Source organism: Saccoglossus kowalevskii, chromosome 7, assembly GCF_978046115.1.
Source record: "Saccoglossus kowalevskii chromosome 7, keSacKowa6.1, whole genome shotgun sequence".
NCBI lineage: Eukaryota > Metazoa > Hemichordata > Enteropneusta > Harrimaniidae > Saccoglossus > Saccoglossus kowalevskii.
Genome location: NC_140647.1, coordinates 13,541,199 through 13,557,071, shown reverse-complemented (window position 1 = coordinate 13,557,071; position 15,873 = coordinate 13,541,199). Strand labels below are relative to the sequence as shown.

The following is a 15,873-nucleotide window of genomic DNA, read 5'->3' as shown; positions in this document are numbered from 1 at the left end:
GCAGTAATCTAGCTATGACGTCGTGTGGTGTGCTTCACTCACATAAGTAAAGTTGTATATTATATTCTTGTATTTCTATTATACAATTAACATATGCACATCTCACTACTATTCAAAAACAGTATATAACATGTGTTCAATAATGCTGAATAAACGGAATGGTATAATAATGTACTAATTATGTAAATGTGAGTATCATATGTAGATTTGACGTCAATATTTAATAAGATATATTTCAAATTACTCCATTAAAAACCTTGTGTGTTGGTGTATTATTTGCCCAACTATAGTTTCCAGGGTATGTCACCAAACATCAAAGTGACAAAATAACTGTGACCAGAACTGTACATATATGTCGCCCACACAAGAAAGATGTAATGTTTGATATGTATGTATAAAATTCTATTAAAACTATTCCAGCAAATTATAATAAGTGTCATGAATTGTCACCATTATTCGTGATCATACACTGATCTGAATACATGAATTCCATAATTAGCTAAAAACTAATATATCAGTTGACATGACGATTGACATGACGTAACATTCTATGCAAACTTTTTATATATTCAATCATCTCTGATATTTTATTGTCTTGCAATATTACTTTTTTCCCTGCGTTTGGTTGAAAGAGAATATCGAGAACAATGCCACCCAAGTCATTTATATATAAATTATCTAATTCACATCGCTATTAACTTGCGTTCGTCATCAACCAACATTCTATCACAACAACAATTTTTTTGAGAAAAATACAAATTATATTTTATGTTTACACCATTTTCCTACATCAGCTTTGATAAGACTCATACTCGGCTAATTTGTTTGAACTAACACTTTGTTTGGTTCTAAAGTCGTCCATCATTTTTCAAAAAAAATTTAAATTTTCATTACTAATATTATTCAGTGACTGATTGTTTGTGACTCAATATAAAAGCGATGACGAGAACTGCTTTCATTTTACTCAGTTACGTCACATTGCGGGTGTTAAGTTAGAGGTGTGTATTACGTCACATGTGTATAAATGTAATGCCATCTGGTTCATAAAAATAGTTTGATAAAATAAAAAATATGATATACCATGGAAAATCAGCTTATTGATAACAATAATAGAATTTCAATGATTAGCTAGCGTAATGTATGCGCGGGAGTTGTAACCTTAACGCTAGCACGCCCTCTACAATCTGCCCAGATGTGTTAACACGAAAGGAAACGTGCTTTTAGTATATAAATAGTAACATTATAGCCCGTAAAGATATTTTATAGTGTCGAAATTAATGAATTCAATTCATTCCGACATTCACAAATAAGTCTTGTATATATCAAGGATTTATTGGTCACTCCTTATTCGTATATTTGTTTGTAATTATTTGTACAGTGACTCACTTCAATTTTGGTCACGTGACCCTTTGCTCAATCATTACTCTTATTTCTATGAACCGACATTGTGTTACAAAACACAGTTCTTTATCATATTCACCAAAGGATCTAACTGAGAACAGCAACCACGTGACCACTAACGTCACAGCTACTACGGATTCCGATGAACGTTCTCTTTTTTATGTATATGTAAATTTACCTATGTTCAATGCACGGGCAACGAAACTAATTTCCGAAAGAAAGTAAGTTAGGCTCCGATATAGATTCCAACTAAGAATTGCATCTGCATGGTCGCGGAAAGTTTGCAATGTAAATCATTATGCAGATACGTTCATTTCCATTTATGATTTATAACATTATACAATAATACAATAATCAATGAGTTTGCATGGAAGTTACTTTGCCACCTGATTATTACTGATGACGAAAAAAGCTGCTTCTTACGTTGGATTTGAGCAGTTTGTATTATATTTATTTCAACAACGATCGACTTTTCCAAGGCACAGTATGGCAAATGATTCGTGTGTTATAAGACTTGGTTTAGACTGTTAGAAAGCAGAGAACTTACCTATGAATCCGAGAAATGTTAAAACAACTAATTATATTGAAAGATAGAAGATCATAGAATAGTAAGACAAAATAAGTGTTAGAATGGTTGGCAAATTTCTCCAAAGTCTATGTTGCTTTCGAACCTATCTGTTTCAGCAGCATTTCATCTAGATCGTATGTTTGGGGCGCTGTGTCATCCAGATTATCTACCACAACGTATTAATCGTCATCATCTTCAGAAGGTGTATCGAACATTGATCTGGTATTAATTATAGATTTCTAGTATACTTTTTTCCAGTGGTATAGTAATGATTTTCAGGGTATAATTAGAAATTGGATGATTTGTTTTGCCCAATTGCATGTGGATCTCTGGGTCACTTGTTATGCTGTCACCACTTTGGTAATGTCACTGTACGAGGACAATATCACCAATGCGTATTGTTCTCAACCCTAACATTGGCAGTGAGATGGCTGTCGGAGATTCATAATATATATTTGTATTCGTTTTATATTGCTATTATTGTTATTATTACATGTCATTTCGCTATAGTTAATTCGTTTACCTTTCGCATGAAGGATTCCTCTGAGTAATTCTCGACCAATTAGAATCATTTAATTTCAGCCAATCATTTTACTCTGTATTGTATCTTTTTCTCCCGCGTACTTACATTTTGTATTTCCCACTTACGTGTTTTCTCTCACGTTCGATACGCACCTATATAAAGGGCTAGTTTCGGAGTTTCGGGGCTCCTTATTCATGTGTTACATGTTTCTATGCCAGTTTATCCAGCAATAAACCATACCGTGTTTTGCATCCTCATTGACTGTTCTATTCTGCCATCAAGTTCAACTGAAGCGTATTATTATACCCCACATAATTTGGTGACCTAGACCAGGATATCTCAGCTCAACACGATGTCAGAAGAACAGCCACCACAGAACGCCGCTGCTGATGCCCAAGCAGTGGAGACGACAAACGCATTGGCAAAGCTGAAATTGAAGTGAAGGAGCCAAAGAGGGCAGCTCACACGACTTTTCAACAAAGCCGAAACCCAGAAGAAACAAATCGCCGACGCGGAAGGCCGGGAAAATAAGCTTACAGAGATTGAACAACTCGTCGCGCTCCACTCTCTCCTGACCGACCGCTACGCAACGCTCATCACGCTCGAAGAACAAATTCTCGAACTCACTGAAGAAGCACTCTTTGATTCAGTCAGCGAAGAGAGCTCCGAATATACTGACGACGTATTCTGCAAGAATCACGCTCTGAACGTTTTCATTAACAAGATGAAGACAGAAAACGAACCGCTACTTGACACCGCAAGCATCGCGTCCGCCAACTCATCTAGAGGCACCTCATCGACAGGTACATCGTCTACCTCCTCAACAAAGACTGTCTCGCTACCCAAGATCGTCCTACCACAGATTGAAGGTGACGTACTGGAACGGGCTAGCTTTTATGACATTTCCAGATCTTCGATTCATTATGACGACTCTCTCAGCAAGTACAAAAGTTCACCTACCTACGCACCATGCTAAAGGGCGAGGCAGCGCGAACTATTGCTGGACTATCTCTCACTGATGGTAACTACCACCACGCTATTGAACTGCTCTTGGAACGATACGGACGTGACCACCTAGTTACTGAGGCACATATGACTTCGCTCTGGCAATTACAACAACCCACCAGCGACATCAAAAGTCTGCGTAGATTTTATGACGCGCTGGAAGGACATATCCGTGGTCTACAAACACTCGGAAACCCGGAAAGTTCTTACGGCGACCTCCTCGTTCCGATCATCTGCGACAAACTACCGGCAACCATTCGAAAGCAAATCGCTCACGAAATCGGGGGAGAAGCTTGGAGTTTATCTAATCTACGTAAAGCACTGCTACGCGAAATAACCGCGATCCAATCCGGGAACCCGCTCGACGATTCGTCAATCAACAATTCACGGTATCAACCGGACATTACTGCTACATTTCATACAGGCTTTGGCGAAATTCGAAGGAGCAACTAATATTCTTCAATCTGGTATTTTTTTTAGATTTTATTTTTTATTTTTTTCGTCTGTTTTTTCGAGTCTAAAAAATGTGAGCTGGCTGGAGCCTTCATCCCTTGTCTATTTCTTACACTAGATACCAGCCGATACCCCCCCCCCGCGCTCATAGAGACTGCGTATTACAGTTGATTATAGTTCCTGGGCTCCCTGTGGTCGAACGCGCGCCATGCTCAGACGTTTGTCTCCTGAGTTACTCGACACATACAACTCTATCATCGAACATCAACTTAACAGCGACTTCATCGAAGAAGTCTACAATGATGACAATACTGTCGGACATTATCTACCCCCATCGCTCGGTAGCAAAGGACTCTACTACAACCCCGATTCGTATTGTGTACGATTGCTCTTGCCGCCGAAACGCCAATTCCCCGAGTTTGAACGATTGTCTCCAAACCGGGCCTTCTATGATTAATGATTTGCCAGCCTCCATGGTTCGGAGGATTCTGGGAAAGGTTAATCGGCATAACCAAGAACGCCATCAAAAAGGTATTGGGCCGTGCGCTGATCACCTTTGATGAACTTTCTACCATAGTTACCGAAATCGAAGCTACTGTTAATGATCGTCCATTAACATACGTGTCTTCCAGCATCGAAGACAACGTCAGTTGACACCGTCTCATCTGCTCAACGGCCGGTCATTGACACAGTTACCGTACATAAACATTACCGATGATGAACTCTATGACCCCGATTATGACAGTCATACGAAAGTCAACAAACGCTATGAACATTTAGTTCGTCTACACATACAATTCTGGCGTCGATGGCAGACAGAATATCTCACTGCACTACGCGAACGTCACCCTACTACCGGTACAAAGAACAATACTATTAAAGTAGGTGATGTTGTCATAGTACACGACGACATTAATCGCCGAGTAAAGTGTCAACTTGCTATAGTAAACAGTCTAGTTTACGGCAAAGATGGACTTATCCGATCAGCTGAGGTGAAAACTTCCAATGGTCATATGTCCCGCCCTATTCATAAATTGTTCCCGCTAGAAATTGTGTCGAAAGAATTGACATCCAGCGATGACACAACGCAACCCACTGCCACAGATGGTATCACTAACATGCATGATGAAATCAACATGTCTACTAGTGGAAGTACAGATGATGAAACCATTGCCACAACGCAGATCACACCGTGACGCCGCAGCTGCCGCCAATGTCAGACTCAAAGATTTAATTTGAACCTTAGTGAAAATCACACTAGACCAGAAGTTTACAAGTTCAATTTGTGTTCCCCTGAACTTGAAAAAATGAACTAATAATTATTAGTGAACTATTTTATCAATCGTTATTCGTTTATTCTCATATATATATATTATTCCTGAATGTGTACTTTTTCTCAAAGTCGGGAGAATGTCGGAGATTCATAATATATATTTGTATTCGTTTTATATTGCTATTATTGTTATTATTACATGTCATTTCGCTATAGTTAATTCGTTTACCTTTCGCATGAAGGATTCCTCTGAGTAATTCTCGACCAATTAGAATCATTTAATTTCAGCCAATCATTTTACTCTGTATTGTATCTTTTTCTCCCGCGTACTTACATTTTGTATTTCCCGCTTACGTGTTTTCTCTCACGTTCGATACGCACCTATATAAAGGGCTAGTTTCGGAGTTTCGGGGCTCCTTATTCATGTGTTACATGTTTCTATGCCAGTTTATCCAGCAATAAACCATACCGTGTTTTGCATCCTCACTGACTGTTTTATTCTGCCATCAAGTTCAACTTAAGCGTATTATTATACCCCACAATGGCGCGCACTCACTCAGGTTGACCATCATTACCAAAACGCAGTGTGGAGCATAGAGCATCTATCTATACTCAGCTAGGAGGTGTGAATAGCATAGAAGGTCACTAATGATCGTGCGATATGAATTCCCACAATGAACCGACGTCACTAAATAACATTTCAAGCCTTGTTTTCGATCTTGCATGGTACAGATTGTTTCTGTAAGAGGGCAAAATAAGAGAGCGAACAACAAATATGCATGTATTGAACTTTATTTTAAGCTATTCACAATATCGTAATTTACAATTTTCAACACTTTATCATGTCAGAAATGCAATGTATTTCGCACCGTGTACACACGATTAAGTGGCATCTTTTTTTCTGATTAGTACATTCATACTTACAACAACAATAATAATAATAACGATGATAATAATAATAATAATGATGAATTAATATTGATTCGATTTAGACAGTAACAATATATCTCTAACAATATATACATCACCATGTACGTAAGCTAGAAGGAGAAAGTTCCAATGACACCAAAATGATCAGATAGATCGTGTGCAAAGGTACACATTGCGCCAAGCACCTCAGGGGGTTGTGTGATTGGAGGGAATATAAAATCGGTATAGATCACACCGGGATAGCAATACATTATAGGGTCATCATAGTGGGACACTAAACGGAATGCCTCGAGACTTGAAGACGATGGCTGCTGATAATTGTCAAATGTTAGAACGTAGTCGAGCCACTGGGGTATGGCACCATCTAGTCCCTCACCCGGAAGTTGGTTTATATCAGGATTGTATGTTGTATCCAAATCACCAGTAATAGGCGGCATCGTGACACCTAGTATACCATAGAATATTAAATCGCGATGGTCTGGATAGTTCATGCTATCAATGTTTAAGTCACCACCTAAAATTGCCGGCTCGTCTTGAGGAATATTTTGGGATGCGACGAAAGTGACAATCTCTTGCGCTTGTAATACTCTGACTCCATTATACAACGTATGATCCTCTTCGTTAGGTGAAAACTGTAAATGGGTACCAAATATGTGATATATTTTACTTCCGGAGTTGGTCGATTTTTCAATCTTGGCATATACTACACCCTTTGTTAGGTATATATCTTGAGTAGGAACAGGTCAAAAAACAGTAGCATCTTCTTTGAGGATTGGCCATCTTGATGCAATGAAAACACCGCCACTGAAAGGTCGGAGATACGTTTCTGGTGGGTCTCCGACAATTGACGTAAAGTAAATAAACCCATTTGCAGTCAAAAGATCTTTGAGAGAAACACCAAATTCGTACCCACACCCTCCCTTGAAAACTTCTTGAAAGATTATCACATCAACTCCCGGATGTTCTTCGAGTAGACGATTAGGAATACGGCACAGACGTTCTCTCTGACCAAACTGTCCGGCAACGTATGGTATTTCGTAAGCGTTATCACTAATTACATTAAGTTCATTGTACTCTGTGTCACACAGTGGTACGGGTGGTGGAGGCAAACATCGAGCGTGATCGCCATCTAGAAACAGCTGATCAGGTTCTAATTCAGTGGTAGTGTTACAGATAAACCCGAACACATTGCACATAGCGCATTCGAGACCTATAAGAAAATTTAATAAATATGAAATTTAATTTAATTTAATTTAATTTGGATCTATTATTTATTTATTGATATGTTTTTTAAAGTTTGGTAATTGGGAATGCCAAACAAGATGTATGTGGCGATAGTTAAAAATATAGCGAATCAGGTACGCAAGAAAAACAAAAAAAATAATTAAAAAAGTAGTAAAAGTAAAATAAATATATAAATGAAAATACACGCCGTACAATACATACTATTTTAATCAGATTGGAGCTTGGTTGTATCTGTATAAAAGTATACAGTGACCGACATCGGTAGTAAGAAATAGTAAGAACGATTAATGATATAATTTTTAATTTTGCGTCCTCATCCAAGTAGCGAGGTACATTCTACATGAATTTCACTCACTTGCACCTACTAACAGGGAACGTGAGCTGGGATTGGACCGTCGTGAGACATGTTAGTTTTGCCCTACCTGTGTTGATGGGCGGTACTTCTATCGGGTTCACCCCATCTCTCGGATAACAAAGTTTCTTCTCTGGTAGTCCTGCCCAACAACATGCACCATCTCGACCATCGCATCGAGCTGTCAACACTTCATCCATGGAGGCATCATCACAGGCTGTTGCACTCGGATGACAAAATGGTGCAGTTCCTTTCCATACCTTATGACAATGGTATCAATTGAATGAGAATGTGGTATACTAATGCTATTCGCGATGATCGAACACAATGTATCTTTGTCTTTATTTGTCTTCACATGGGAGAAATGCATACTGCTAAAAGTAAGCGTTCTAAGCAATCTACCTACTTACCTCTTTAATAACTACTAATAATTTAATATGACATCATATATATTATTTTGACAATGGTCTGTGCAATAAAATACAATAAGTGTATATATATATATATATATATATATATATATATATATATATATATATACATACACTTATACTACACGATATAGCGATTAATGTGAACATTTAAACTGCTGTGCTTACTTCATTAGGTACAGTCTCCCTTTCGTCGCAAGTCACGATGACACCAGGGGGTATACATGGCGTGCCGGCATCTTCGTTTGTAACAGAAACGAGGGTATCGCCATTTTCAGTACATGACAATTCACCGACTCCAGTGCATACCATTTGGGGCACTCCAGGAATATTAGCGTTCCAGCCAACAGTGTATTCTGATAAAGCAAGGAAGGGCGTGTTAAAAAACCTACGCCGTTCTCGGTGAGCTCACACAGGCACACACACACACGCATGCATGCAACCATTCAAATATTTCATTTTGCATAATAAATGATCGACACTTTCATTTGCTATATATACAAATTATTAATGGTAAGTTTAAAATTCCGTCTTGAATATTTTGCCGAGTTGAATCAATTGGTACGTATAGTACAAGATTTTCAAATTCCAACGAAGAAACACTAATTATTGTATTTTCGTATAAATACACTCACCTTCGGCATATGCACATTGAAGATACGTAACTATGACAACAATAATTTTTGCTAGCATTGGGTCCATCGTGATTTGATATATCTGAAACCAAATTGTAGTGCATTGAATTAATAAACGTGTACGAAATACTAGCGAAATGGTAGCAGTGTATCTTTAATTGCATATATACCTCAGAGTCACTACTATGATAAGAATGATTACCCGCAACTTGTTGATTTGAAGTTTAACATTTTTTTCACATTCATGTAGAATGGATGAAAATAAAATACAATAGTGTCATGCGATGTGAAATATATAGTTGAACGAATACATTGAACTAACCTGATGGGCAACCAGAGAGAAAACAACATATCGAGATCAATCATCTGGCAATCCTTTTTAAACAAGTATACTGACTGTTCCGTGAATAAATTAGCACACCCGGTTTTACATAGCATATTAATTTCTGAAGGGAAATACCATTAATTAATCAGGGGTTTGTGTTAGAATGTTAGAGGGACTTATGTCGCAGATGAGATTTGATCAATACCGCGCGCGTTCGGATGTTCTAGAAATCGTATGTACGATTTTTTGTCATTTTCACGAATAGAAACTTAGTGAGTAAGGCGTGCGTGCAGATGACTCTTACACTTTAGATATATCTGGTTCGAACCCAAAGAATTGCACATTAGTTCATTATATTTTTGTCTCCTTCCCCTCTTACAAAATCTTACAAACTCTACAATTAAACTCTGAGGCATGTCAGAGTAAACCTGCGATCAGCCAATCACCGCAGCTGTTGGCATGGTCACGTGATTACCAGGAGGTGTGTCTTATGGTTAAAGCATTGCAAAGTTGCCACTACTGAATACAATTACTAAACAATGTATTTATAAAATTCCAGTTAGCCTGTGATATACGTTTACAATGTATACTTTAAACATGCAAGTTGTTTATCCTAAACAATACTGCAATACTGAAATTTAGACAATGCCAATCACGCAATACAAATTGTTATTTTTTTACGTTAGAAAGTTTATATACCAAAATTATTACTTAAATAACCTTACAACGATCTGCATAACCGTGAACAAGTCGTACAAAACAATTTCATGGTTATTTGTGATGTTCGTTGTTTTGTTATTAACGCTTCTGTCTATAACGACGAGATGATGTTATTGATTGTGTTATTTTTCTTTTGGGTGAACAATTATAACATGACCTAGGCTATAGGCAACCTTACACGTGGTGTACACGCAGTTTGTTGATTTCTAGCGTTCGAGGTTTAACATTTTTTTTAATTCACCGTATGTCAGTTGAATTGGAATATTGGCGCTTCGCCAAGCAAAAACAAATCACAGAGGAATTAATACGTGAAACCACTGAAAATCACACACACATACACAAGTGATTTTAATTGCACCAGCAAATTAAAATTACACACTACAGCATAAAAAATATAAATAGCATACATTAATTTCAGAACATTACTTGTCTTACTCAAATTGTGGCATTAATATAAACTTGTATATTTATTCACGGTTCGCCGGGTCAAGGTTCTCATGGTGTTTGAGTGGGGGAAATCTCGATGAAGAAACGGAAAGGTTAAAAGTAATCGGGCAGGGCTATCTCATATCTCATTATGATAAAAAGTTGCTCACACATCTGCACATAGTCCCAATCATGTAATATATATAGTTCATATGGTAAAATTAATTATACACTGTTAATGTGTGTATAGTAGAGCATAGAGAGACAATGACATTTTGGTTACTGTCACCTAGAACAAAAGTACAAAAATTACCACAAAAACAAACCAAAAAATCTTAACCAACATGTTATGTGGGCTCTTTTACACAAAGTTTATTGGCGGATCACAGTGATCGCCTAACGGTATCACTGATTTTAAATATATATTACAGATGTGCAAATACATTGCAAATGTTGTAGGTTGTCGTTCCTGCACGAATCAATCGAACGGTGGTGAATTTCACTGATTTTAAAAAGAAACCATTTACGTATCTTGTGATCTAAAGGAGTATTTTGAGCAATAAAATCTGTGGTATTGTATTTTAGTAAACTAAATGTGACGAGATTTATAAAAACTGTAAATAATGTTTTATTAGCAAATATTACTGTATTCGTTCAATGATATATAATGTAAAACGCAAATACCTGTGCTTGGATTTACATTTACACAAAGGTAAACAGGCACACGCGCGTTTTCATTATTGCTTAAAGAATACTTCTATGTTTGCCGAGAATACAATTTTACAATAAATCATATAACAATTAATATATTTTAGTAAACACACGTATACCTAATCACTCGTGATCGTACATGTATTTATATTAATTTGACTGGAAGAAAATAAAATACAATAGTGTCCTTCAATGTAAAATAGATAGTTGAATGAATACATTAAACTAACCTGGTGGACACCCACAGGGAAGAACATATGGGGATTAACTGACAATGTTTTTTTAAAACTGTTCAACGAATAAATCGACATCCTGGTTGTACATTTTATATTGCTGAAGGTACTATTAAGATTACTGTTATAATGCCAGAAGGATATGAACATATCTCACAGTGCATATGAGATTCGATCAGTACATTTTACTTGATGTTCTAGAAATAGGATGTATGATTGTTTTATCATTTTCTATTGCAGTTTATCGCAGAAATATATTAGATGTATCTTGTGTTGGGTTCTAATATTTTTCACGTTAGAAAGTTTATATACTAAAATTGTTACTTAAATCACCTTATCACGATCTGCATAACTGAACTATTCTTATAAAATAATTGTGTAATTTTTTGTGATGTTCGAGATTCGGCTTCCTGTGGCAATTTTTCTTAACTGCGTGTTTTGGTGCAATGAGAGCTGATTGGTAATTAACGCGCCTGCCTATAGTGTAAAAGCAATTTTCTTGATTGTGTTATTTTACATAGACAATTGTAACATACTATAGACCAAATTCGGTGGTTCAGTGGGGTTGATGACCTGACACATGATGAAGCCGCATTCACGTGGATTGCAATCGTGCATGCATCAGCAAATAACTATAAAAAATAAAAATACACACTACAGCATTATAATATAAATATTATGTTTTACGCAAATTGTGTCATTGATATCATGTATCTATTTATTCAAGGTTCGCCGAATCAAGCTTTTTCGGTGTTTGAGTTGGAGAATATCGGTGAAGAAACGGAGAAGGTAAAAGTTCACTGAAATGACAATTTTCATTAAAATCAAAAACGTATGTCGGCATAAAACTCGCTGATTTATGGCATTCAGGGTATCATTTGTCAATGCACCATATGTTAGTGAATTGAAATAATAAATTGGAAAATAACACCATTGATTTCGTTCACCCGACCGTCTGCTAACACAAAAGTGTTCCCAGTCACGACATATGAAAATAACAGTAATACGAGAAAAATGGACATAATGTGTATGTATTAACAATGATAAAGACATTTTCCAATAGTCGTAGCATATGGGTATATAGATAAATATAACAGGTTGTGTTGACCGGATTGTTGTTGTTGACAACAAGAGTACTTAAACCAAGCGTGATATACTGGTATAAAAACTCATTAAATCAAATATAACTGCAATAAGCCATTTAAACCACGTATATATAAATATATGTCAGTGGTTGTAATTGCTTAACATACTCGCCGAAAATTTTCCAGAAAATTAATGTATCATCCCAGCATGCGACTGTTTAGTACACATAGCAGGTATTTCCTTATCAATATCCTGTGACCAGAATGATATCAACCTCTTATATTTATACCACTTTTGGTCACGTGCATCATTGTTCTCGCCAACTATTTATTCTTGCAAACAGGGTGAATTTATATGTAAATTGTAAAAAGCAACGCATTCGCAAATATGCAAAGTGTAAACGGTCACACTTTCATTCATATGCAAAGTGTAAATGTCACACTTTCATTCATATGCAAAGTATAAATGTTACACTTTCATTCATATGCAAAGTGTAAATGTTACACTTTCATTCATATGCAAAGTGTAAATGTTACACTTTCATTCATATGCAAAGTGTAAATGTTACACTTTGTATCAAAAGTGTAGCGTTTACAATTAACATATCAATAGAAGTGTAACCGTTTACAATTTGCATATCAATCAAAGCGTTACCGTTTACAATTTGCATTACAAATTAAACAAAGTATATGCATTTAATCACACAAATCACACTAATTTAATTATACTTTCTATGGGAAAAAAGTACTACAACACTACAATTCAATATTGACACATTTGTTTCCGTCCTGGATCTTAATTTTAATTTGTTTAGAACAACAATTTTGAACGACACATTTCTCTGAATTCTGTTTCTGCATGTGATGTTGCAGTCACTGGTCCAGGCGGTGGCTGTTCATATCTTTCAACCTTAGGCTTGTGTACGGAATCGGAATCGGAATCGGAATCGTCAATTACGATGGCTGAAGTACTTGTTTTCGGGAGTGGAGGTTGGAGAGCATCAGATACGATTTTCTGAAGAGAGTTACTTGTTCGTTTATATGTTCTCAACCCATCATCCGATCTGTGACCAGTGCGTTCTTTGATTAGTTGCTCACCAAAGCCTTCATACAACGAAGTCGCCGCAGTAACCTAAAAGTATGAAAAGAATGATTTGAGAAGTAAATATACCGACATTTATTTGCATCGCGTTTGAAATAAGTTTTCCCAATATACAATATTTGTTTTCAATCTGCGAAATTCAAACACATTTGAACCCATCCCAAGATCCCACCCACCCCAGAATCACTTGAGACAAACTTACCTTACCCGAGTGTCCAGTATGATACCCATCTATTCCAGCCAGATCACACATTCTTTTTGGATATTGTCGTAAAGTATTTACTCCAATCTTCTGTTTAGAAAATTTGAGCCCTCCGCTGGCCGTCAGTGGACGTCGGTAGAAGGGACCTTTCGGTGGAATACATTGCAAATAACGTTTCAATAACTGAACAACACAACGCGTGTTGGAAGGATCGCCGTATTGGCGCACATTTTTATACGGGATTTTCCGCGAGTAATACAGTCCTTGATTATTTTTACACGGTACCATTAAATTTAATATAGTCAGCTTCATTGTCTGATCCTTGTACGAACTGTTCGGCTGTAAGGTTACTATGTTCGTCGACTGTTCGGAGAGCGAACACTTTACACACATAAAAGTAGACCGCATAACTCAAATTTGTAGCAGACTATGGGGAAAAAACCTTATCCCACAATTTGTTTTCATCATCATCTGTGTATGGTTCAGCTTGACGTTTAATAACACCTATTCCCCGTCTGTCTATACTGTTCATTACACCGTCCAGGGTGTGATGAAATTCCATAAATTCCCGAGCATGTGTATCCATAAAGCACAAGTCAACTCTTTTGCATTCCTCACGTAAATATCTCTGAATTGCGCTACAAAGCACACGCAGGTTATTAGATTTATATTCTGTTCCGTCTTGTCGACGAGCCTCGACAACAAAGCGACACAACCAAAATGAAAGTTCACGTACACCAAGTTCGCTGCATAATCTGGGAACAAATGTGAACACGTCACTACTGCTTACCCCGTGCTTCTCGACTCGTTCATTTCTGGCTCGACCCCATTCATCCCACACAGACACTCCCCAGTTAGTACATCTACGCGTTTTTTTTGGCACTCGCGAATTCTGAATGGCAGCTATCTGTTCATTGTCTACAGGTAAACCGAAACGTTGACGTTCTTGTTGTTTTGTTAACTTAAAATCTTCTTTTTCGTCGTATTGAGAGCAAAATCTCTCAATGTCATAGTTGTACTCCGAATCGGAGATGTCACTGTATTCGACTATCACTGAGCGCTGCCTGCCTTCGAAATGACAAGACCATGCTTTGACACGTGGAAAATTCAAATGTATTCAAAATATTGACCAATGAGTGGAGTTTATTTGAAAAGACCATTCAGCAAATAAGGCTTATTGGTCATATCATTTAACATCCAATCGTATTCGATGAACGCAGAAGAGCTTTACTAATTTGAATCTCAAAGAGCATTCTCATGCAAATTTGAAGTGGCACAATCTCACACACAACCGAAACAGTCACTAAAAATCTCTTGCAATTTAATCGTTTAATGCAAGGGGATGCATGGTATAAGCCGTTAATCGCAAGTCGTTGTCGTGCATTTACAACTTACAAAAACTGTGGCCTTTATAGTTATAAACGTACTCCAACTCGTGCGATTAACTATACATACTTATGGTTATGCTATTAGAGTTTGCCGTGCACTTTTCACATGCTGTTGTCTAGAGCATTCTGCAGTAAAATAACAAAAACATCTGCAACAATTTATTGAAACCTACTTATGCGACATAACGTTCAAACACGGGTTTACACATTCAGCTGATTGCAATTTACTTGTTTTATGCAGGTTATTATAGTGTATACTTAATTGATTTTGCAGTAACACACTTGTATCTTTTGATTTATTGCTTGGCTAAACGCATTAGTTTTTTCACATTTTTTCTGTCTGATTTCACCAAAACCTTTTTTTGTAAACTTAGTTCATAATTCTTATGTTACTCATTATACCAATAAGCCAAATATACTTAACTCTATATGTTTCCTTCCTTCGGAGTCCCCTATCTCTTTCCTGTTGTTCCCTGCCAAACTTCAATTTTACCCCTTCTTTCCAAATTGAATCTGGCGGTTTTCCTACGTCTCTTTTTTAAACTTTTCTCCGTTTTTTGCACTGGACTTTCACTTTCTTTTCTCGCACAATGTTAAGAACCACTGGATGCGCATGAATGTCTTCCACCAAGAAAAGACAATAGAACAGTGATTATTCCATTTAAATTCAGATTTCAAATAATTACGGAGAAATAACTCGCGTTAAAATATGAACAAGTGTCTGGCCGTTGCCCCGTTGCTATAATATTTACTACAGTTTCAAAACACTATCATAGAAACCATCTACATTCGCATATTCAAAAACACCCGGAACAATAACAGCTATGCTTTGCGTGTCAATTTTTGTATTATGATTATTCAATAC

The 15,873-nt window shown here is 36.9% G+C and overlaps 2 pseudogenes across 1 annotated transcript; both read right to left on the bottom strand.

Annotated features, from left to right (window-relative positions):
- Window positions 1-5,999: 5,999 nt before the first annotated feature.
- Window positions 6,000-8,896, bottom strand: LOC146740256 (uncharacterized; annotated as a pseudogene). Its single transcript, XR_014929977.1, has 4 exons — window positions 8,817-8,896; window positions 8,350-8,537; window positions 7,821-8,010; window positions 6,000-7,363 (listed from the first exon to the last, which is right to left on the bottom strand). The product of XR_014929977.1 is annotated as an uncharacterized LOC146740256 (transcript).
- Window positions 8,897-13,127: 4,231 nt separating this feature from the next.
- On the bottom strand, window positions 13,128-14,206 carry LOC146740255 (uncharacterized; annotated as a pseudogene).
- Between the last annotated feature and the right edge of the window lie 1,667 nt (window positions 14,207-15,873).